The following is a 23,532-nucleotide window of genomic DNA, read 5'->3' as shown; positions in this document are numbered from 1 at the left end:
TCTAGACTCTGCTTCCTTGCCGTCGGCTTGGACTGAACGAGGCTGGCGCGTGTCAGAGACTTGACGCGGACACCTGCTTTTCGCCTGGGCACTGAAGACCCAAGCTTGGATTCTTCCAATAAAGAGTACACTGTTGACCTCTGCGTCTCCAGCTGTTTTGTCAACTCCCCTTCCCTGGCCCCCATGCAAGGGGGCGCCCAGTCGGGGTGGTGGTGGTGGTGGACCTGCCCACTCCCACCTGTGGGGAGGCAGCCCTACCTTCAGCACCTTCTCAGAGAGTGATGCGGCATTGTCCTTAGACCCTGCCTTCCCCCTCTCCGCCCACCCCAGCCTGGTGGGGGAGACAAGCACGAAGCTGTGTCCATTTCTTAGCCCCAGTCCCAAACCAAACCTGGCTTCGGCTCCCCTCCCTTCCCCCCAAATCGGCCCCTCCGGTCCCCTATGCCCCGCCCCCATCTTAGTCCCTTACCTTGCATTGCTGCTCAGCTCACCTGCCTCTCCCTGCCCCTGCACCTCAGCTCACCCCCACCTCCTTTCATTCCCCTGCCCCTTAGTGACACTGACTTTGGCCACCCAAGCACAACCCCACCCCCACCCCCGTGTGCGTTCAGGGCAGCCTGGGGCGGGAGGAAGCAGAGCCGCCTGGCCCAGGAGGCCACCTCCTCCCGCAGTTGCTGGTGAGCAAGCCGCTTTCCGGAAGGGAATCACTTCCCGACCTCCGTCTGCCTCCCCCTACGTGTGACTCTTCCTTCAGAGGCCGGGGGCCTGGAACCGCCCCCACCCCACCCCAGCCGTCTCCCTTGGGAGACTCAGGGACGGTCTTGGCCCGAGGCTGGCCACCCTGGGCCTTCCTGTGTCTAGGTGATGAGCACTGAGGAGCCCGGACCCAGGCGGATGGCAATGCCCCCAGTGTGGACTGTGGGTGGGGGCACAGATGGGGCCGCCAGGCTGCCCTGGGTGGGCAGGGGCTTGAGTGGCCTTTGCCTGCTCGCAGATGGGGCTGAGGGCTGGGAGACTTCACAGAGGCCTGGCAGCTCCAGGAGGGGGAAGGAGAGCACTGAGTGTGTGTGTGTGTGTGTGTACATCTGGCTGTTTAGGTGAGTGTGTGTGAGAGAGGAGATGATGATGACTACTTTGAGAGGCAGAGAGACAGAGTTCCTGTATGTTGGTTCACTCCCCAAATGCCCACAACAGCTGGGGCCAGGCTAGGCCAGAGCTGCGAGCCTGGGGCTCATCTGGGTTTTCCATGTGGGCGGCAGGGGCCCAGTTTCTTGAGCCATCACCTCAAAGGGGGTACATTAGACGGAGCTGGAGTTGGGGCGCAACCCCAGAGCATCACGTGGGACACGGCGTCCCAACAGGTGGCTTAATCCGCCCCAGGGTCCAGATTTCGTTACTCACCTTGGGGAAAATCTTACCCTTGTGGCCGCTCAGGCCTGCACTGTCCTGCATTGTAAACTAGGAGAATGACCTAGACAACAGCTGTGCCTGGAAACTAGGGCCCCTCACCGCCGATGGGGAAAGCACACCCTGCCTTTAACCTTCCATAGCTCCCAGTTGCCCCAAAAATGCAGATGAGCACTCAGGCCCCTGCATAGAACCCCCTGTGCAGTGGGGGGATTCTAGGAACCTGTGTTCAGATTTGCTCGCGGCAACCTCTGTTCCCTTGCGGGGGCGGGATCCACCGCAGGGAGAGAAGGCCAGATTGTCAGAGAAGTGGAGCAGGCAGAGTGGACGTCTGTCGTGTGCCACCTTCACCACCCTCTGCCTCCAGGAAGCCTTCTCTGATTGCTCTAGCCACACTCTTGGATCCCTGCTTGGACCTCCTGCAGTGGCTTTGGGTGCCCACCCGAGCCAGATCTGCTCCCCCACAGTGGGCTGCTGGGCCCCCACACCATCAGCAGACTCATGGGACCCCTGCTGCTCCCTAGGGGCAAAAGGAGAGCCTGGTGGAAAAGACCATCAGGGTTTTTTTTCTTGCCTTGTCTTCAATGACATTTATGGGGCTTCTTGGTCCTGTATCAAACTATTATGTGCTTGTTACAGAGACTGACAAACATGATAAACACGGAAAAGCCATCACCCATAGTTCTCCATTCTACTAATGTATGGGTGTGTTCCCTTACCCAGAGGAACCCCCGGGAGGTCTACAGATAATTTCGCAGCCCTCTGAAATGTGGTACAACTTTACTGCAAGATCACACACACTCCTTGCAGGCATTTAACAGCTGCTGCACTGGAGGATCCGCGCTAAGTACTAAGAAGACACCTGTATGTAGGGCCACAAAGACACAGAAGCCACACATACCCATCGCCTGACTGTGCAAACCTCGCACCCCTCCCACCATCCCACTCCACGCCCAGCGTACATTCTGTTCCCCTATGCAGACTCGTACATGCATAATGCACTTCTTTGCACCCACATCTGCCACCGGACACACACATTGATACACCTGTGTTCATACATCAACCCCCCTCCCCCAACCCCCCCCCCCCCCCCCCCCCAGCCAAACTGGGTAAAGAAATGTAGGTAAGGCTGCCGGAGGTCTGGCTCATTTCGCGAGTGCTGCTGCCACCTACTGGTCACATTTTGCATCAGCACCTCGTTGATTTTCTGCTTCATTCCGCTCCCCAGGTTGCTTCCACCTGCCAGCTCCCTCCTCATCCCGGGAAGCTGGGCCTTGGAACTGGTTCCAGAAAGAGGGACGTAAATGAGGGCGCCAGAGTGGAGTGGGGAGACCATCACTGTCTGACCGTCCATTATGTGTTAGGCGCTGCTGACTTTAGTAGCTGTTGCCTCATTTATTTTCCCAATCCTATGTGCCCTGGACCCTGACTGGCACATAAACAGTCCTAACAGCCATTTAAATTAGATGAATTAAAACACTTTAGAGTGAGCATAGATCATCAGCAGCATCAAGGGGTTCAACGACCACAGTTGGAAAATATCTTCTGAAATGTGCTGCTGCTGCTGACGCGTACTGTGTATCAGTACTAAGAAGTCTAGGGGCTGGCGCTGTGGTGTAGTGGGTTAAAGCCTCTGTCTGTGGTACCAGCATCCCATATGGGCACTGGTTCAAGTCCCGGCTGCTCCACTTCCAATCCAGCTCTCTGCTGTGGCCTGGAAAAGCAGCAGAGGAAGGTCCACGTCCTTGGGCCCCTGAACCCTCATGGGAGACCTGGAAGAAGCTTCTGGCTCCTGGCTTGCATCGGCTCAGCTCTGGCCATTGTGGCTATTTGGGGAGTGAACCAGTGGACAGAATACCTCTCCTCTCTCTCTCTCTGCCTTTCTGTAACTCTGCTTTTCAAATAATTAAATAAATCTTAAATAAATAAATATACAGGAGAATTTGCAGAGATTATATGAAAATATATTTTTTATACCATGAGCTTGAGCATCCTTGGATTTTTGGTACCCACAGTGTAACCGAGAGGGCAAGGGGGACACAGGGACGGGGAGGGAATCTGAATCAGATCCCCAACTTGAACTTGTTCTTCACAAGCTATTGCAGGAAAGCTATGCAGCGTGGCAGTCGGAGGGAGCCAGACCAGCAGTAGGCTAAGGCAGGTCGCAGGGTCTGAGTCAGAGCTCTAAGCATACCGCCTGTGAAGGTGTGGGAGCAGGAAGCGTCTCCCGGTCTCCATTTCCTACGTCTTGGACACTCCCCTAACCCTTGCTATAAAAACCCTGCAAACTGCTTCTCAGAGAGGCAGTTTTTAAAAAATACTTTTAAAAGATGATTTGTTTATTTAAAAGGCAGAGTTATAGAAATAAAGGGAGAGACACACAGAAATCTCCCCTCTGTAGGTTCACTCCCCAGACGCCCACAACAGTCAAGGGAGACCCAGACTGAAGCCAGGAAGCCTGGAACTCAATCTGGGTCTCCCACATGGGCCCAAGGGTCCAAGCACTTGGGGCATCTTCTGCTGTTCTCCCGGGCGCATTAGCAGGGAGCTGGACCAGAAGTGGAGCAGCCGGGACGGGAACCAGCGTTCTTATGGGATGCTGGCATCACTGGCAGCTTAACCGGCTGCACCCTGACGCCGGCTCCGAGACGCAGCTTCTTCAGGGAACTCTCAGGGAGCTCTGCGGAGCCCTTCCCACTGCTGCCTGTATCTGTAAGTCAGTGCAGGCTTCCTCCGAGCAGCCCCCGCCCGGCGCTGATTCCAGGTGGGCGGATCCCGTGTGTCTGCTGACCTCGAGACCCACACCCCACGGGCACTGAGAGCCACTGTTTCTGACAGTTGAGGAGATGGAAGTTCACAGAGGGGAAGTGACTTGCTCAAGTTATACAACACCTTCCTGTGACACAACTCCGCTCAGAAGAGAAAGACAAGGAAGAGGGAGCAAAGGTGAGAAGTTTTTTTTTTTTTTTAATAAAGATTTATTTATTTTTTGACAGGCAGAGTGGACAGTGAGAGAGAGAGAGACAGAGAGAAAGGTCTTCCTTTTGCCGTTGATTCACCCTCCAATGGCCGCCGCAGTTGGCGCGCTGCGGCCAGCGCGCCACGCTGATCCGATGGCAGGAGCCAGGTGCTTCTCCTGGTCTCCCATGGGGTGCAGGGCCCAAGCACTTGGGCCATCCTCCACTGCACTCCCTGGCCACAGCAGAGAGCTGGACTGGAAGAGGGGCAACCGGGACAGAATCCGGCACCCCAAAGATTTATTTTTTTTTAAGTGAGAGTTACGGGGAGAGAGAGAGAGAGAGAGAGAGAATCTCTTCCCTCTGCTGCTTCACTCCCCAGGTGGCTGTAACAGCCAGGGCTGGGCAAGGCTGAAGCCAGGAGCCAGGAGCTTCTTCGGGGTCTCCCAAGCAGGTGGCAGGGGCCCAAACACATGGGCCATCTTCCGCTGCTTTCCCAGGCTATTAGCAAGGAGTTGGATAGGAAGTGCAACAGCCGGGACTCAAACCAGTGCCTATATGGGATGCAGGCGTCACAGGTGGTGGCTTCACCTGAGACCACACGACTTTGGCCCCAAAGGTGAGAATTGTGCTGCGATCTACAGGAAGCCCAGTGCAGCTCCCCAGGCTCAGAGGATCAGGGAAACCCTTAGCAGCGGGTGAGGGCCACCTGGAGAGATGATTCCCCGATCCGGGAAGGACCCCTACCCCGAGCTGCTGCCTTAAATCCGTTCACTCAGCGCATGCCTATTGCTCGTAGCGAGCCAGGCTGTGCTCACACTGAGGAGGGGCCGTGAACCAAACGGACGGAAGGGGGCAGGCGTGAGGCGCGCCTGTTAAGAAGCTGCTCCAATGCTCATGTCCCACATCAACCGCCTGGGTTTGAGTCCTGCCGTCACTTCCTGGCCCCATTTCCCATTGCAGCTTCCTGCCAGTGTGCACCCTGGGAGGTGGCAATGACGGCTCAAGTCACTGTGTTCCTGCCATCCCCTGGGAGACCTGATGGAGTTCCTGATTCCTGCCTTCAGCCTGGCCCCACCCTGGCTGTTGTGGGCATTTGGGGAGTGAACTAGTTCCACCCTGGGGCTCCCCATGGGCCCCGTCCTTGCTGGCCTGCTCCCGTGAGTTTTGGGGACCCCTTTGAGCTCCTCTTCACCCTCCAGGCCCCACTTGGTTGCAGGATCTGACATGAGAGCATGGCAGGGGTGGGCCTTGGTGGCTCAGCCCAGACTGCCCTGTGTTGAGGTTGAGCTTAGAGAGCTTCCGGTATGGAAGACCTGGTCTGAGTCCAGCCTCAGCGTTGGCCTTGTTCTGTGACCTTGGGCAGGTCTGGTGCCCTTGCCAACCCTTAGCTCTCTTCTCTGTTAAAGCAAGGAGCTTGCCGTGGAGCAGTGCTTCCAACTATGGCTCCTTGGAAGGCCTGGGAGCAGCCCAGCCAGGGTAGGATAGGGGGACGCCAAGCACGTGGGTGCTCCTGTGCCCACCCCCTTCCCTCTGTAGCCCACGTTGAGCTTCTATGGGCAAGAGTACGACAGCCACTGGACTAGTTGATATCTACGTCCTCCTTAGCCCTAAAGACGTTAAAATCAGTCCATGTCTTACCTGACCACTGGACTGAGAGCTGGCAAGAACTGGGACTGGGGCTGAGTCCTCTTCCTGCCTCCCCCTCCCATCACAAAACCTGGCTGCGAGAAGGGGGCCCAGGAGGTGTTCTCCTGCATAGACCACACGTGGAAGACAGCAGGCCGGCAGCAACCCACCCCGACCAGAGACCTCTGGGTGCCCCACACAGCGCTGGCTCTGCCTGGGGAGGCAAGGCAGATGGGGAGGACTTCATGCGGCCTTCGAGGATGGCCCTCCAAACCTGGGACGTGAGGAACGATGGGAGGGCATGGAACGGAGCGCACCTGAGCCCAGCCCTCAGGAGCTGGCCACACAGCAGGTGCAGTGAGTCGGGGTTTGGTTCTAGATGGGAAGCTCTGGTGAAACGGCCTCCCTCCTCCCCGGGCATGGTTGGGCGACAGGACGCCACCGCCTGCTCTAGCTACAGAACCCCACAGTCAGGGCTGGCGCTGTGGTGCAGTGGGTTAACGCCCTGGCCTGAAGCACTGGCATTCCATATGGGTACTGGTTTGAGACCTGTCTACTCTCTGCTCTGCTCTCTGCTATGGCCTGGGAAAGCAGTAGAAGATGGCCCAAGTCCTTGGGCCCCTGCACCTGTATGGGAGACCTGGAGGAAGCTCCTGGCTCCTGGCTTCGGATCGGTGCAGTTCTGGCCGTTGTGACCAATTGGGAAGTGAACCAGCAGATGGAAGACCTCTCTCTCTCTCTCTCTCTCTCTCTGCCTCTTCTTCTCTCTATGTGTAACTCTGACTGTCAAATAAATTAATTAATTAATAAAAAAGAACCCCACCGTCTCCTGCGGGGGACCTCGCACTCGGCTGTGTCAGGCCCGGGCAGCCTCATGCTTGCACAGGCACTCAGAGGGCCCCGTGCCTCGTGCCCACAGGACGTCCTGTTTCTCTCCCTTTGGAAAGTGTCAGCCTCCCTTGCCTCAGATCTCTCTCCCCTCCCCATACTTGTGTCCTCTGGTCCTGAGTGACCACCGGCATTTTGATTCCTAACGTTGTGTTCCTTTTCTTAAAGGGGTCCCCAAACAAGCTGCAGGCACCACAGGCCTGGCTCTACCCACTGGGTCTGCAGATTGCCCAATGACAAAACAAGAATAAAGGTCTTCATGAGAGTAAAGTGACTGCTTATTATTTATATTTATTTATTTTAATTTGAGAGGCAGAGACAGAGCTCTCTGCTGTTGGCTCACTCCCCCAAATACCTGCAATGGCTGGGACTGGACTAAGCCAAATCCAGGAGCTGAGAACTCAGTCCAGGTCCCCCACGCAGCCGGCAGGAACCCAACCAACTGAGCCGTCACCTGCTGCAGCCCACGGTGCACGTGAGCAGGAAGCTGGAAGGGGGGAGCGAAGCCAGGACTCAAACCCAAGTGGGCATGCCCATCTGATGTCTTAACCACGAGGCCGCGCACCTAGCGTCTGATCTAGTCCAGCTGATTTGTCTTCGTCCACTCAAGGCACCGACAGAGAGCTGAGGAGCAAGGTGAGGCACTTGCCCAGGGTCTTACGGCAACTCACGTGAGCTGGGGCTGCCTCCCAGGGTGGTCCCCCCGGAGAGCCCACCCTTCTTTCTCCTCTCCTCCTTCTTCTTTGTCTCCTTCTTCTTTTTCTCCTTCTTCTTCCTCTTCCTCCTTTAAGGTTTATTTATTTGAAAGGCGGTTACAGAGAGAAGGAGAGACAGAGAAAGAGAGAATCTTCAATCCGCTTGTTCACTCTCCAGATGGCCACAATGACCGGAGCTGGGGCAGGCTGAAGCCAGGGGCCCGGAACTCTATTTGGGTCTCTCACACAAGTGGCAGGGGCCCAGACACTTGGGTCGTCTTCTGCTTTCCCAGGTGCATTAGCAGGGAGCTGGATCAGCAGTGGAGCAGCCCTTTTTTGTAACTCCCGTATCGTCTCCCAGCTGAGTCCTGTCTGTCCTACCTCAACAGTCTTCCCATCCCTCCTCCTCACTTAGGCGATTCCAGTAGACTCTCAGCTTCACTTAACCCCTTACTCCAGGCTACTTTATATACCATACTAGATTCATCTTACGGAAACAAAAGCTCTGACCACATATCCCACGTGTGTTCTATCTCCCCTACTAGACTGTAAGCTCCTTATGGGCAGGGTCTATGTCTGAGTCATCTTTGTATCTCCCGCAGCATCTTACCAATACATAGTTCTTGAATGAAAAAAAAAAAAAAAAAAAAAAAGAAGAAGAAGAAGAAATGGATCAGCCAGGACTCAAACTGGTGCCCACCGGCCCCAAGAATAATAATTTTTAAAAACACAAATTGTGTGTGTGTGTGTGTGTGTGTGTGTGTACTGTGGCACAGCAGGTTAAGCCGGTGCCTATGATGCCGGCATCCCATATGGGCACTGGTTGAACTGGTGGAACTGGCACCCATATGGGATGCCGGCGTCACAGGCACCGGCTTAACCCGCTGTGCCTCAGCACCGACCCCTGAAAGTCCACCTTTCATCACACCCCCTACCTCCAAGCTGGCACTTGGCTCAAAGCTGCCTCTGTCCCCGGCTGAGAGCCCCCAGAGCTGGATGGCTCAGCTCTGCGCCTCCCTGCCAGTGGCTCTGTGACCGCTAGGTGGCGGCAGACACCATCTTTCCCTTGCCCGGGCGCTTGCTCCTTCCCTGTTCTCGGTCCCCAGTAGCCTGGATGTCAGCGATCCCGAACACCTACCTCCGCGCTTTCCTGTTCCCCCACTGTACAGGGAATTGCGGCCCAGCGCCAGCCCCAGCCCTGCCGTTCCCCGGCTGTGTGACAGCAGCAGATCACTCTCTCTCTCTGTCTCCTTTTTACTCATCTGTAAATCAGAATTGTCTCACGGGAGCAGGTAGGCAAAGGCACCAGTAGGTGTAGAGGCCATCAGTCATTGGCAACCACAGCTGTTTCAGCAGGGCTCCCAGAGGTGGCTTCTGGGAAGGGGTTTTCCTGCCAGGATGGCCCCCCACGCCCTACGCCTTCCCCCCCAACGCTGCAGCAAACCGAGAGGAGCCCCCGGGCAATGGGGCTTTCGGAGCCTTGAACAGGTGCCTCACATCTCCAGTGTGGGTCCCTCCCTGGCCTGGAGTATCTGGCTTGGCTTTATTTCCACCCCTGCCCATCGCCATCCCTGCCTAGGCAGTCCCTGCAGCCTCCTGCCCATTTCGCTGCTCTCCTGGGGAACTTGCCCCAGGCTTCAGGTGAGTTCTCCTGGGTGGGGTCCCTGACCCAGCGCCCACCAACTCTCACTTGCCCCTCACCCTCCTTGTAAAATGACTGCCACACCCAGGTACAGCATGACTGACCCATTGGCCATCTCCAAATGTCCACCCCTCTGACATTCAAGGCCTTCCATAACTTGGTCTCATGATTTACCCTGCGCTTCCAATATGCCAGACCATTCTCTGTCCCCAAAGCACAGCTTTGCTAGCCTACCCCCGGGCCTTTGTGCCAACTGTTCTTGTGCTGGAGTGCCCTGTGCCATTTCCACATAGCGAATTCATCCTTGAAAGCCTCTCTGGGGGGTGGGGTGCATTACCCCAGCAGTTAAGATATCAGCACACCGCACTGCAGTGCCTGGGTGTGATTGAAACCTGGCCCTGCCACTGCAGGCGACGGCTCAACTACTTGGGTCCCTGCTACCCATGTGGGAGACCTGGATGGAGTTCCCAACTCCTGGCAATAGCTCACCTTGGCCATTTGGGGAGTGAACAGGCAAAGGGAGCTTACTCTGTCTGTCTTTCTCTCTTTAAAGGTTTGTTTATTTGAAAGGCGGAGTGGGAGAGAGATCTTCCATCCATTGGTCCACTTTCAAATGTTGGCAACAGATAGGGCTGGGTCAGGCTGAAGCCAGGAGCCAGGGACTCCATCTCAGTCTCCAACATGATTGCCGGGGACTCAAGCATTTGCGCCATCATCTGCTGCTTCCCGAGTGCATTGGCAGGGAGCTGGATCGGAAGCAAGTAGCCCGGACTCCAACCCAACTCAGATGGGAGATGCATGAGACCCAAGCCACAGCCTGAGACGATATGCCACAATGTCCCTGCCCACCCCCCACCTCTCAAATACTAAATAAAACTTAGAAAACAAAGTGTAGTTGGAAGGTCCCTTCCTGCAGGCAGCCTCCTCTAATTCCTCACATGGGGGCATTCTGTCTCTCAAATAAAGTTAAAGCCAAACATCAGACAGGATTGCTTTCTCCTCTCTGGGCTCTGGGTGCTCAGCTCCTCCAGAGCCCCCACTGCACCCCAGGGGGCAGGAGTGTCCCTGGTCCATGGAGCACAGCTGGGTTGGGCAAGGCAGGCAGGGAGAGAGCTGAGGATGGACCTGCTTGGAAGAGGTCAGACACCCTGTGGGTGGGGTCAGGATTCAAACCCGCAACTGATTCCAGCCATGCCCCTGCCTTGGGCCTGTGTCTCCCCCTCTGATCTGCCACTCTCTTCCCCTTTCACATGTTCTGTTTTACTGAAGAAGCTAAGGCTCCCATACATATACCCCCCCCCCCCCCCCGCCTCTTTATCACTCAACCCAAGCCCATGCGAAGCCACATGCCCAGGCCCTGGAGGGATAAGGACTTGGCTAGAGGCCCAGGCCTTCTCAGAGGCAGAAGGGGAGACACAAACAGGTTCTTCCCCCACTCCCCAGGCTTATCAGCCCCCCACAGGCCCCAGCCACGTGGGAGCTCTGCCTGTCCGCGCACCCTCTGCAGCAGGGCTGTGCGACCTCCGGCCGTCACTCCTGCTCTCTGAGGCGCAGACCCTCTGCAGCACATTTTGGGTTATGAGGATTCAGTGGGAGGCAGCAGGAGACTGCGCCCACAGCCAGAGTCGAGGAACCAGAGGAGCTCCCTACAGGGGAGGAGAGGTCTAGGATTTCGCTGGCAGAGGTAGTGGGCCCGGGCCCGGGGTCCAAGGGCGGGGCGGGGGGGGGGGGAAGTCCAGGCCGTGACAGCCCCTGCAACTCTTGCAGTGGCTGACAAGGCACAGTCACCCACACACGTGCACAAGTCACCTCCCCGAGAAGCACACACAGGTGCCTCAGTGACGAGGAGCTTTCTAGGTCCCCAAGGCTTGGGGCCTGGGGGTAACCTGTGCACAGGACACAGAGAGACACGGGGAGAATCACATCCCGAGCACACCCCCATCAGCTCACACAAACACACGGAGAGAAACACGCAAGATCAGACATTTCCACGCGCACAAACTCAGCAAGGCTGAGCCCTGTCTGGCCTCCCCATCATACACACAGGCTTATCAGGCTGGGGCAGCCTCCGGCCCTGCTGAGTCACCCGCAGGCAGCTCAGCCCAGCGGAGCCTGCCCAACAGGGGCGGGGCCTGCGCAGCTCTTCAGAAGAGTTCGGCCCACCCACGGCTGGGGTTTCCTTTCTCCAGCCCTTTGATTGAGTCACTGCGCGGAGGGCGGGGGGGGGGGGGGGGGGGCAGCAGAGTTCTTGTTTGCAGAGGCCAAATGCAGGGGTTTCCAGCCTGCTCTCTCTTGGGTACATGAATACACAGGGAGCAATTAAAAAAATAGTACTAGACCCATTATAGAGTATTTGCATAAATATTTTCACAAACTCGCATCGAATCATCACACTATGTCTATATAAAGTTAGTCCTATTATTAATCCCATTTTACCCCAGAGGGGAAGTGGTTTGCCTTGCTTTTAACCTCTGGGCGATACCGCCTGGTGAGCAGGTGAGTATGTAGTTAAATGAAAGGTGTGTGAATCTGCTTGGGAGCCCGTGTGTGTGTGTGTGTGTGGGTGTGGGTGTGCGTGTGTGCACGCCCGTGCCAGGTTTCCCTATGAGGTCACATGCCCAGAGACTGACAGGTTCTCAAGTATCCAGATTTCTAGTCAAGGAAGCCAGAGCTGCTGTGGCCCCCTGAAGTGTGTCCCTTCTGTTAGAAGACATGTCCCAGATCTGGGGGCTCAGTCTGATCCTCTTCTCCTGGACGACGCATTCCTCTTTGAAAGCGGGGACCCGGGCTCCGAAGCCTAAAACAACAGCTGACTCAGAAAAGCCTACAGGGAATTAAGAGTGACTTTTCACTCCTATAACATCTATGATCATAGTAACTGCTAACACCTACTGGGTGCTCGCCTGGGATTGGCTCTGGTCTTAGTGCTTAACATGGATTATTTCATTTACTGCTGTACGACTCTTAAAAAAATATTTATGTGAAAGAGTTGCACAGAGAGAGGGAGAGACAGAGAGAGAGAGAGAGAGAGAGATCTTCCACGTGCTGGTTGGCTCCCAAGGCTGGGCCAGGCTGAAGCCAGGAGCCAGCTTCTTCTGCGTTTCCCATATGGATGGCAGGGACCCAAACACTTGGGCAATCCTCTACTGCTTTTCCCAGGCCATCAGTAGGCAGTTGGATCATAAGTGGAGCAGCCAGGACCCGAACCTGTGCCCATAGGGGATGCCGGCATTGCAGGCACAGTGGTGTAACCCGCTACACCATGATGCCGGCCCCGCTGTACACGCTTGGATGAGGCCTCTGCAGAGGTAGGAACCAGACCAGAGTGGGTCAGTGGCTTGCATCCTGTGAGTGACAGCAGTCTGATTAGCACATCTGATAGGAAGGTCACTAAACTCAAAGGAAATCACTCACCCTCTGGGGCCTGGCCCCCTCCCTCCCCAGGTCATCTCATCGGAAGAAGGGATGACTCTGTGGCTCCCCAGCATGGACTATTCTATAAAGACCCCAACATTCTGCGGTTCTCTACACGGAAGAGGGAGCATTAAGTTTTCTCCCTTAGGAGCAGATTTGGCCTTCCTGAGAGAGACTTCTGGCTTCTCAGGATGGTTTGGAATGAGAGAGGTCACCCTAGGAGATGACTGGTGGCTTCCTGACATGGGCCTCACAGGAGCCAGCACAGGTCCGAAAGGAGATGGAAGGGAGGGTCTTGGGCCACCGGCCATGCAAGCCCCTTACAGCCTTGATCAGACGGACCGTCACGAGGGGAAATCGCGGGGACGGGCGGCGAGACAAGCACAGGAGAACCGGAACCTGCATTTTACCGAACAGGAACCTGTATTTACCGAACACCTAACTGTGTGGCTAACTGGTGCTGCATTTTACACACATCGTTGGTTCTCAGGAAAACACTGAGTTACCGTGGAGCAAACACATTCAGAGAACTGACCTGCTCAAGGTCACCCAGGCCGGGAGTGGTGGTCTCGCCAGGGTCCCTTCCCTAGATCCCCGACGACTAACCCTTGTTTCTACCTAGCACCCTTGGGGCAGCACCACGTGGCAAATTGCATCATACTTTCGCCATATGACGTCAGACTGGCCACTCCAGACAATCCAGGAACTCCCTTCCCTTTCCTGCTCAGACCCCTTCGGTCTACCGGGGGCTGCCCGGGGCTAGGCGTCCCGGCCGGCCCACACCTGCAGCCCCCGCCCCTTCCCGGTTGCGACACTCCCACTCCCTTGCCCGGGCCTGCCCGCCGCCGTGCCGATTGGCAGCTGCCGACGCCAATCAGAGGGCCTCCCGGCCCGGGGGCGGGGCGTCGCGGCAGAGTTGCCCTGTCAGTGCAGGTGGAGGCCCCCGGCGGGGCAAAGTGGCAGCAAGCTCTTAAAGGGCGAGAGCGGCGCGGAGCGAGCGCGCGGCCCGGCCCGGCCTGGCCAGGTCCCCTCCCCGTCCAGCCCAGGTGAGCCTGGACCACCTTTGGGGGGCGACCCCCGGCCCCTGGGAATGAGAGGGGGAGGGACAGAGGAGCCCACCCCCGAGGGCCTGAGCCGTCTTGGGAGGAGCGAGACAGGGTCAAAGGGCCCCTGGGTTCCAGGGTGCAAACTTGGGGTCCCAAGGGACACGGGCGTCTCGAAGTTGAGGGTGCGGGGCGGGGGTCTCGGCGTCAGGAGAGGAGGTCCGGGAGTTCGGGTGCGGAGATAGGCTGCGGCCGGTCCCGGTCCGGTCCGGGTCCTAGCGTGAGGGTCCCCGCGGGGCGGCGCAGCTCGAGGACGCCCCCCAACCCCGCCCTGCCCAGCTCCGCAGCGCTGGCCCGAGAGGGCAGAGGGCGCCCCGGGCCTGGAGCCCCGCGTCCCGCTCCGCCCTTACGTAATTGACTTTGAGTTTCCGGAGCCCGGGACCCGCGGCGGGGGCGCCGGGCTGCCCGCCAGGCTGGCCCTCGGGTGCCTGCCCGGCCCCGCACGCTCGCGCCCAGGCCTGGCCTCCCGGGAAGGCTCAGGTTCCTGCTCGCCGCCCTCGCTCGGTTCCCCTCGTCTCTCACCTCTCCCGTCTCTGCGGGTCTCTGTCCTCTGCCCTTCCGCACGAGTTGTGTCGCTCTCGCCTACGCTTCCCGGCGGGCTCCGCCTCTTTGGTCGGACCTGACCCCCTTCCCTCTGGCGAGTTGGAGGGGGCGACTCCCCCGGACAGACCCCAGCCCGAGCTGGCCCAGAAGAGGTGCGGGGAGGACTGTCCTGGGAGGGTTGGGCAAGGTTATTCCAGCGCCCACGGTTTCCCCGGGAGGGAGCGGCTGAATGCGACCCCTCCAGTTCCTGAAGCCTCCGGAGTAGAGACTGGGAGAAAGCCTGGCCGGGGAGCCCCCGTGGGAGCTGCCCTGTGTCATGGCAGGGTCAGGCTTCTAGCTCCTGGAGGGGGTAGGGAGGGCGCGGTGGGGGGAGAGCTGTGGCCCAGAGCTGGATCCCCAGCCCAGGCTCCAGCGGGCTCCACACCTGCACACCCCCCCCCGGGGGGGGGGAGCCCTGGAGGATGCACTTGGCAGGGGGCTGGGAGAGGCCAGAGTGGGGGCAGCAGAGAAGTGACAGACACTGGAGTCACAACCTGCCACCAAGGCTGACACTTCGGAAATAACTCCTGTGCCCTGGGGTGGTAGTGCCTGCTGCTGTTGGTGCCTGGAGATAAGGTGTTACAGCGGTTGTGAGGTGGGAATTGTTAACTTCCAACAAGGGAGGGGGAGGGGGCATTTGCAGAGGCACTGGAAGGGTCAGGAAGAAGGGGAGCCAGAGGCTGGGGTGGGGGTGGGGGTGGGAGGGGACATCCCAGTGTCCTCCAGGCTTTGCGTGACCCGGCACTGGGTCTGAATCCCCACCCTGCCACCTCCTTGCTCTGTGACCTTGCCTGAGTCACTTTAGCTTTCTGAGCCCCAGCTTCTCCCTTAGTCCATAACCTGGACCTCAGAGCCATTAGCGGAAGCAAATGAGCCCTGAGTATGCAGCAACCCGAAGGGAGGCTGGTCTGGGAGCAGCCAGGGGGGTGCTCCAGGCAGAGATGGAGTGGGGAAGCCCTGAGGTTTCCCCTGTGTAGACGGGAGAGTCGGGCTGGGCCTGCCAGCTCGCAGCGTTGTTGGGTGTGGGTGGAGTGCCTGGGTGTGTGGGTGGCATTCGGCGAGGCCAGGCGGCTCCACACCCACTGTCTCCCGATCAGCTCAGCCCTGTGCCACCTAGACCAGGCTGGCCTCTCTCCTGTAGGCCCTGGGTGCCAAGAGAAGCTCCCAGGGCTCCTAGGCTGCCCCAGCCCCTAGAGCAGTGGGGGCGGGGCCCTGGTGGAGCAGGGCCTGCACCCTCTCTGCAGAGTGGACCCTGGCCAGGAGCCTGGCTGGGCAGGAACGTCCCAGCCTGGCTGGGAAGATGCTGACGCTGTGCAGGCTTGTGGAGGCCCCGAGCTCTGCTGGCTGGAACCGAGCCCAGCTGATGGGACCTGGGCCGTGGGGTGAGACAGAGGCTGGGGTAGGGGTGGGTGGGGGGGAGATGCAAGGAGAGAATCCAGGAGGGGAAGCCGGAGCCGAGGAGTGAGACCAGAGGACGCTCCACTCGGTGGTTCCCGAAGCCTTTCCCGAGCACCGCTGGGCACCACATTACAAGGTGTGCCGGCCACAGAGCTCAGCAGGATACTCACAAAGAGCCATGGAGAGGTCACAGTGTCCTGAGAGTTGTTGGTGGGGGGGTTGTTGCAGAGGAGTGCTGTATGACAGTCCCCTGGGGGGGATGAGTTAAGAATTTCCCCAGGGCTCAGGATTCTGGTGTTTGTTAAAGGAGACAGAGTTCCACCCCTTTGCAGTCTGTGGACCAGGTACTTTTCTGCCTGGGCCTCAGTTTTCCTTTCTGTGAAATGGGGAGGGAGGTAAGCCTAGAGTCTGCTGTTCTGGGCTTGTGGTCTCCAATCCTCATTAGAGCTCCTGCCTGGTAAGCAGTTGCTGTGCATGGCTTTCGACCGTGAGCCTTTAGCCGTAACTCATTCAGTTCTCGCTGCCTCCCGAGCGAAGCAGCAGCATCCCTGTCTGTGGGAGTCCAGGGAGGGGAATCAGCCCACCCAAGACACACAGCCAGAAAGTAGCCAAGCTGGGATCTGAACTCAGGTCCAACTCCAAAGCCCAGATGCTGAGAGAAACAGCCCCTACCCCATGGGTACTGAGGTGCCCCCCCATTGCTCAGCCCTCACCTGGGGAACTCCCTGACCCCTGCGGAGCAAACCCTGAGCCCTGGGGTGTTCCGGCTGGGGTGGGAGCAGGATGTGCTGCAAGCACTGGGTGCCCACCTGGCCCAGTGTCGATGGAAGGGGTAGAGGGAGCGGTCTGCAGATCAGGGCCCACCAGGGTTTCCCCAGAGGGCCAGCCTCACCAACTACGGCCCAGGTTTGAGAGCTGCACCCTGGAAGGCGATCTTGGTTCTATGGCCAACTGTGGGCCTCAGTTTCCCCATCTGTAAAATGGACTTAAGTGAGTGCAGCCATTCGTTGACACGTGGGTTAGTGGCCGAGGTCCGTGATGAGACCAAAGCACTGGTGGCAGCGACTGAGCCTGTAGAGGGAGAGTCTGGGCCAGCAACAGCGTGGATCCCAGCCTGGCTGTTTGTAAACCACAATTTCAGATGAAGGGACTCAGGTTAGAAGGCCCAGAGCCGTGTCTGGGGCTGCGCATCTGGACCTGCAGGAACTGAGCAGGGAAAGTCCGTGCAAGCCCTGGAGAACAGCGGCCGGCCGATGCCAGCCGGACCTGGCTTGGGGATGTGAAGCGACTCCCCAGGGGCACAGAGAGGAAGGCGTCCCTTTGCCTCCTGTCCTCATCTTGGACATGGGCATAGCAGCAGTGTTGCTTTTATGCTTCCTGAGTTACCCTGAAGGTCGCAGGAGCTGAAGGGTTTGCAGAAGCAGGTGAGGACGCGGGTTTCAGTCCAGAGCCACCATTCGGGTGTGTGTTTGTGGGGAGGGGCACTTCTGGTAGCCCCTGGGGAAGCGGCCCGGAGAATAACACCCCCACTTATTAAAGAGTCCCCATGGGCCAGCCACTGTGCTCAGAACTTGACTCCTCGGTGTCTCCTCTGAGCCTGCGGCCACCTTGTCACGGAGGTGGTGGCCCATGTGGAGCCGCTCTGCAATGATAGTAGCTCTCCCTTAAGACCACCAGACTGTGGGCCAAACGTTGTTCACAAAGCTCATGGAAAATGGAATGCAAAGACAAGCTTATTTTGGTGCAAAAGAATTTCTGAAATCCATGCATAATACACATTTTCCCTTGAGCTTTTTTTTTTTTTGAAGATTTTATTTATTTATTTGAGAGGTGGAGTTACAGAGAGAAAGGTCTTCCATCCACTGGTTCACTCCCCAAATGGCCACTGAGCTAGGCCGATCCAAAGCCAGGAGCCAGGAGCTTCTTCAAGGACTCCCACACGAGTGCAGGGGCCCAAGCACTTGGGCCACCTTGTACTGTTTTCCCAGGCTATAACCAGAGAGCTGGATCAGAAGTGGAGCAGCTGGGACTCGAACCGGTGCTCATAGGGGATACCAGTGCTGCAGATGGAGGTTTAGCCTGCTATGCACAGCACTGGCCCTTCCCTGAGCTTTTTGAAGACCCCCTTGGATGTGTGGATTTCCAAAATTTTTTGCACCAAAATAAACTTGTCTTTTAATTCTATTTTCCACGAACTTTTTGAGAAAACTCTTGTATCAAGTCATATAATCCTCACACCATCCTGCGAGGCGGATACTAATACTGTACCCATTTTATAGATGAATACATGAGGCATAGAGAAGTTAAAAAATGGGCCCGATGTCACAGACAGTTGACCCAGGATTTGATTGAACCCAGGGTCTTAAATCTCCTTCTTGAAGTCTCACCACCATTGGAATTCGATAATTATTTCTGTGCGATTGCCCCTCACTGTGCTGTGGGCTGCACAAGGGCAGGGTCCGTGTCTGTGGCTCCCCAGCATCGGGCACACAGAGGATGCTCAGTTTGTCCCCAGGGACAGGACCCTGCTGCCTCCAGGGCACAAGATGCATGGGTCAGGTTCTCACTCCTGGGGGTGGGGAGGGTGTCTGCTGAGGCCGAGGGTGGACAGGGTTCCCCCTGGCCCAAGTCCCCAAGTCCCCAAGTCCCAGCTGCAGAGGGAGCCCAGAGCGCGTTGGTTGGCTGTACTGTGTGTCTCAGTCCTGTCCTTTGCTTCCTTCCATGCGTCACGGTGGCGATGACTCCATGGCCTCTCCACATCTGGCTATGTGACCTTGGTGGCTGCTTCTGGGTGAGTACTGGTTTGACTTGATGAAGGTCACCTGAGCTCGATTCTACCGCATGTCCTGTGGTCCTGAGGTGGCCTGGGAGTGGACAGCCCTTTCTAGGTGCTTGGCACTCTGAGTATGACTTTTGGGTCGCAGAGTGGAGTGCACAGGTCTTTGGGGGGCAGACTGGCCTGCGATAGAACCCTTGTTGTGCGACTTCCTGATGGGTACACACCTGCAGAATGGGAGTGTTCACACCTAACAGACACAAGTCTATTTGCTCTTCACTTCAGTGGGCCGTATGAGGACAGGGGTTTTGTTTATCTGTTCTCTGCTGTATCTCCATACCTTGGATACAGTGGCACATGGTTAGTGCTTGGTAAATTGCTTCTGGAATCTATGAAAGAATTTCTTGAGCATTTACTACGCACCTATCACTATGCTTTGTATTGGATTAAATGCACAATGAATATGAGATGCCCAGCATCAGGGGGGCTCTGTGAACGTGAGTCCTCTATTTGCTCATTAGATTGTGAATTTCTTGGGGGTCAGGACCATGTTAAAGTGGCTCTGGGTCCTCTTAACTGAGTGAGGGGCCAAGCACTAATTAGGCATCAGTCAGCACAGAGACAGGCCTAGGCCCAGGACTTCCTGGGGCAGGAGTGACAGAGTCTCTGGGTTTCAGCAGTTGGGAAGGGGTGGGGCCTGGTGGGGGAAGGGTGTGGAGGGGCTCTCTCCAGTGTGTGAGTTCCCCTTCCCCTGCAGCTTTGCTTCTGTGATCTCATTTATCCTGTCAATCACAGTCTGAAGTTATTAGATGGAAATTGTGGAAGTAAACGATTCCTAAGTTTTACGTTCCAAGTAATGCAAGGAAATCTTGTGCCGGCTTGCTGTGTCCCACCTGGGTTGTGAGTGGCCCTGTGTCCAGTGTGTGCAGGCTGTGGACACTTTGCCTGCCAGTTGCATGGTAGCTGTCTGGGTTTCCAGGTCTGTTGTTGTGGGATGGGTGAGCTTGTGTTCTTGTTACTCTTTTTTTTTTTTTTAAATTTTATTTATTTATTTGAGAGGTAGAGGTACAGACAGTGAGAAGGAGGCAAAGAGTAAGGTCTTCCATTTGCTGGTTCACTCCCCAAATGGCTGCAATGGCCGGAGCTGAGCCAAAATGAAGCCAGGAGCCAAGAGCTTCTTCCAGGTCTCCCTCGCAGGTGCAGGGGCTTAAGTGCTTGGGCCATCTTCCACTGCTATCCCAGGCCATAGCAGAGAGCTGGATCAGGAGAGGAGCAGCCGGGACTAGAACCACAGCCCATATGGGATGTGGTGCTGCAGCGCCAGCCTCTCTCCTGTTACTCTAATAATGGCCCCAGTAATTGTTCTACTTTACTGTTAGCTACTGTTGTTAATCTCTTACTGTGCCCGATTTACAACTTCAACTTGATAGGAGATATGTGTGTATATCCAGTGGAGGTCCTGGCACACATGCCCCGCAGGTCAGAGGGGACTGCTGCCCTTGCAGCTCCCCTGGGGGCAGCTCTGTCGCCACTGTCTTGGCTGTGTGCTCTTAGGCAAGTCATGAACTTCTCTGAGTCTCAGAGACCTCGTCTGTGACACACACATCATCACGTGCTCCCACAGGTGCCACAGAAGTGCCCAGCATGGGGCTTCCCTCAGTAATTGTTGCTTTCCCCTCAGCTCTGGGCTTGTTCTGTGACAGCACTAAGGAAAACGCCTCTCTCTTTAAAATTTTATTTATTTTATTTTATCTTATTTGAAAGGTAGAGTTACAGAGAGAGAGAGAGAGATCTTCCATCTGCTGGTTCACTCCCTAAATGGCTGCAACAGCTAGGGCTGGGCCAGGCCAAAACTAGGAGCCAGGAGCTTCTTCTGGGTCTCCCACATGGGTGCAGGGGCCCAAGGACTTGGGCCATCTTCTACTGCTTTCCCAGGCCATAGCAGAGAGCTGGATTGGAAGTGGAGCAGCCAGGACTCAAACTGGCACCCATATGGGATGCTGGCACTGCAGGTGCCGGCCCCAATGCCTCTCTATTTGCCTCCTTCCTCTCACTTTTCTTTTTTATAATTTTTTTTATTTGACAGGTAGAGTTATAGACAGTGAGAGAGAGACAGAGAGAAAGGTCTTCCTTCCATTGGTTCACCCCCCAAATGGCTGCTAGGGCTGGCGCTGCACCAACCCGAAGCCAGGAGCCAGGTGCCTCTCCTGGTCTCCCATGTGGGTGCAGGGCCCAAGCACTTAGGCCATCTTCCACTACCCTCCTGGGCTACAGCAGAGAGCTGGACTGGAAGAGGAGCAACCGGGACTAGAACCCAGCGCCCATATGGGATGCTGGTGCCGCAGGCGGAGAATTAACCAAGTAAGCCACGGTGCCGGCCCCCATCCTCTCACTTTTAACTTCCCATTCAGCCAGGACTAGAATCCAGAGGCAGGAGCCCTTGAACTCCCCAGCAGGCTGGCAAGGGCCCTGAGGATCTCTGGTCATTATGTGTGTCATTGCCATCTATAGGCTGGGCTGGTTGTTTTATCTAAAAGTACCTCCCATATTCCTATCTGTAATTCTCTGAGGTGTGAGTTCCTGGGGTGTTTGTTGGAGAAATGAGTTTACACACACACACACACACACACACACACACACACACACTGACACTGGCACACACACATACACCCACCCCCCCCCCCCCCGGCCTGGTGCTCTAACAGTTTTGAAGAGGGGAGATTTTAGAAGGCAGAAGGCGGGACAGCAGAGCGGTTGGGGTCAGACAGGCCTGGCTGTGAGCCCTGTGTCTATTGCTTGCTAGTTGTGTGACCTTAGGTGACTGCTTAATCTCTCAGAACCTCAGTTTCCTTATCTGTAAAATGAAGATAATACAAGAACCTCCCTCCCTCCCTAGGGTTCTTGTGAGAATTACATAATGAGGCACCTGGTGAGCACTCAATGAATGGTAGTAGTGATTGTTGTAATTATAACGATCAGTATTATTTGGGGATTATAAAGCTGTCTCTCTCGGGACAGTAATCAGGTCTGGGAGGGAACTGCTGGGGACAGGTGGAAAGCAACCTGGTGGGACAGGTTCCAGAAGGCACCTGTGGGGTGCAGGGAGGGAGGCTGTCTCTCGGAAGTGAGAAGGTGCCTCCCTTCCTGGTTGTCTTCTTCTCCTGTGTCCAGTGTGTGCCAGGCCCTGTGCTGGGCAGGGGGCGCACAGAGCTGAATCTGTTTGCTGGGAGCTTGGAGCACAGCTGGGGAGAAGGGCTGAGAAAGCAGCAAGATTGCTGCTGCGTGTCTTAGGCAGAGACCAGGGGAAAGGATATTGCCAGTGGAAGCCAGTGCGTGTACCACGGTCCAGAGCCATGACCTGCACTTGGGGGAAGGCAGCTGGAAAGATGGGCTCAGAATTAGGGGGACTTGACCCACACAATGGGAAGCCACTGGATAGGGAGCTGGAAGGGGCAGGGGCAGGGGCAGGAGCAGCTGTCCAGCTGAGAGATGCCAAGGTCTTAGGGCTGGGGCTGTGCCAGGGCTGAGGAACTCTGGGCAGGTGTTAAGGTCTGTGTAGGGGGCAGAGCCAGCAGGACGTGATAGTGGACTGTGGTGGGCATGCAGGAGAGGATGGAGGGGAGAGTGAGATCTGGGGTCTCTGACCGAGGCGCGTATCTGGGAGGGGGAGCCAGAGCTGAGTGAGGGGTAAAAGCCCCTCACCTGCTCCTTGCAGCCCGGGCAGCCGCTCCCCACTCAGCAGCTGTGTTGAGCTGGACACCCAGGGCAAGGCCTCTGGCCGCAAGGACCCATGGCTCCCGCTCCTGTCTTGGGTGTTCCTTGGGGTGACTGACGGGCCTGGCAGGGGCTGTGTGGTGCTGAGGAGCCGGCCACTGCCTGCCTGGGTGACTTCAGGGCTCACTCCTGCTCTCTTGCCCGGCTCCTTTTCTTGGGAGCGAGGATGAGGAAACCTGTTGGAGTGGGTATTGTGCACATTGGGGTAAACCATCGCTTGGGACACCTGCATCCCATATCAGAGTACTGGCTTGAGCCTTGGCTTCTCTGCTTCCAATCCAGCTTCCTGCGAATGCATCCAGGGAGACTGCAGGTGATGGCCAAGCTACTTGGGCCTCTGCCACCCATGCTGGTGATCCCGATGGAGTCCCCAGCTCCTGGCTTTGGCCTGATCCAGCCCTGGCTGTTGCGGGCGTTTTGGGAATGAACAGTGGTTTTAAGATACTCTCTCTCTGTCTCTGTCTCTCTGTCTCTCTCTCTGCCTTTCGAGTAGATAAAGACAAATAAACATTAAAAAAAAAAAAAAAAAAAAAAAAAGAAAACCTGTTCTGCCTGCCTTGAAGATTCAGCACAGCTAGAGACAAACAACATTTATTAAGCTGCCTTGTAAGATTCTGGGGACACAAAGGTGACTCAGACGGAGTTCCTGCTCCTCAGGTGCAGTGAGCCCAGGGGAGCAGCTGGTTAACTCTTCGGAGGCATCAGGGGAAAAGAGAGCTAAGCTGGGCCCAGCACTGTGGTGCAGTGGGTTAAGCTGCTGCCTATGACGCAAGCATCCCGTAGGGGCGCCAGTCCGTGTCCCTGCTGTTTCACTTCTGATCCAGCTCTCTGCTAACGTGCCTGGGAAGGCAGTGGAAGATGGCCCAAGTGTCTGGGCTCCTGCCACCACAAGGAAGACCCAAATGGAGTTCCTGGCTCCTGCCTGGCCCAGCCCTGGCTGTTGCAGCCATTTCGGGAGTGAACCAGCAGATGGAAGACCTCTCTCTCTCTCTCTCTCTGTCTCTCCCTCTCTCCCTAACTCTGCCTTCCAAGTAAATAAATAAGCTTTCAGGAGAAGAGAGAGCGAGCTGAGCTGGGTTTGAAGGATGAATAAGAGCTCTCTAGGTGATCAGTGGAGGGAACAACCTTCTAGGTGTAGGGAACGGCACGTGCAAGGACTCAGGCGGACGAGCACTGCTATTGGGTATGGCTGGAACATAAAGGGAGGTGCAGGCTTGGAGGCCAGCCGGGAAGCAGGGCCCACATCATGCAGGGCTTTGGGGGCGGC

The 23,532-nt window shown here is 56.7% G+C and overlaps 1 protein-coding gene and 1 long non-coding RNA gene across 24 annotated transcripts in view; one reads left to right on the top strand and one right to left on the bottom strand.

Annotated features, from left to right (window-relative positions):
- Positions 1 to 7,152: 7,152 nt before the first annotated feature.
- LOC138850694 (uncharacterized) lies at positions 7,153 to 14,394 on the bottom strand. Its single transcript, XR_011390811.1, has 2 exons — positions 14,258 to 14,394; positions 7,153 to 7,665 (listed from the first exon to the last, which is right to left on the bottom strand). It is a non-coding gene; the product is annotated as an uncharacterized lncRNA (long non-coding RNA).
- The window catches only part of EPB41 (erythrocyte membrane protein band 4.1), a 231,799-nt gene continuing 221,780 nt past the window's right edge, over positions 13,514 to 23,532 (top strand). For all 23 annotated transcript variants that reach the window (XM_070078950.1, XM_070078932.1, XM_070078949.1 and 20 more), the window contains exon 1: positions 13,514 to 13,678. The gene's annotated coding sequence lies outside the window, so the exon portion shown is untranslated. The remainder of the gene's footprint in view (positions 13,679 to 23,532) is intronic.

This window comes from Oryctolagus cuniculus, chromosome 7 (assembly GCF_964237555.1).
Source record: "Oryctolagus cuniculus chromosome 7, mOryCun1.1, whole genome shotgun sequence".
Classification (NCBI taxonomy): domain Eukaryota; kingdom Metazoa; phylum Chordata; class Mammalia; order Lagomorpha; family Leporidae; genus Oryctolagus; species Oryctolagus cuniculus.
The sequence above is the reverse complement of the archived record's forward strand: the minus strand, read 5'-3'. Positions and strand labels throughout refer to the sequence as shown.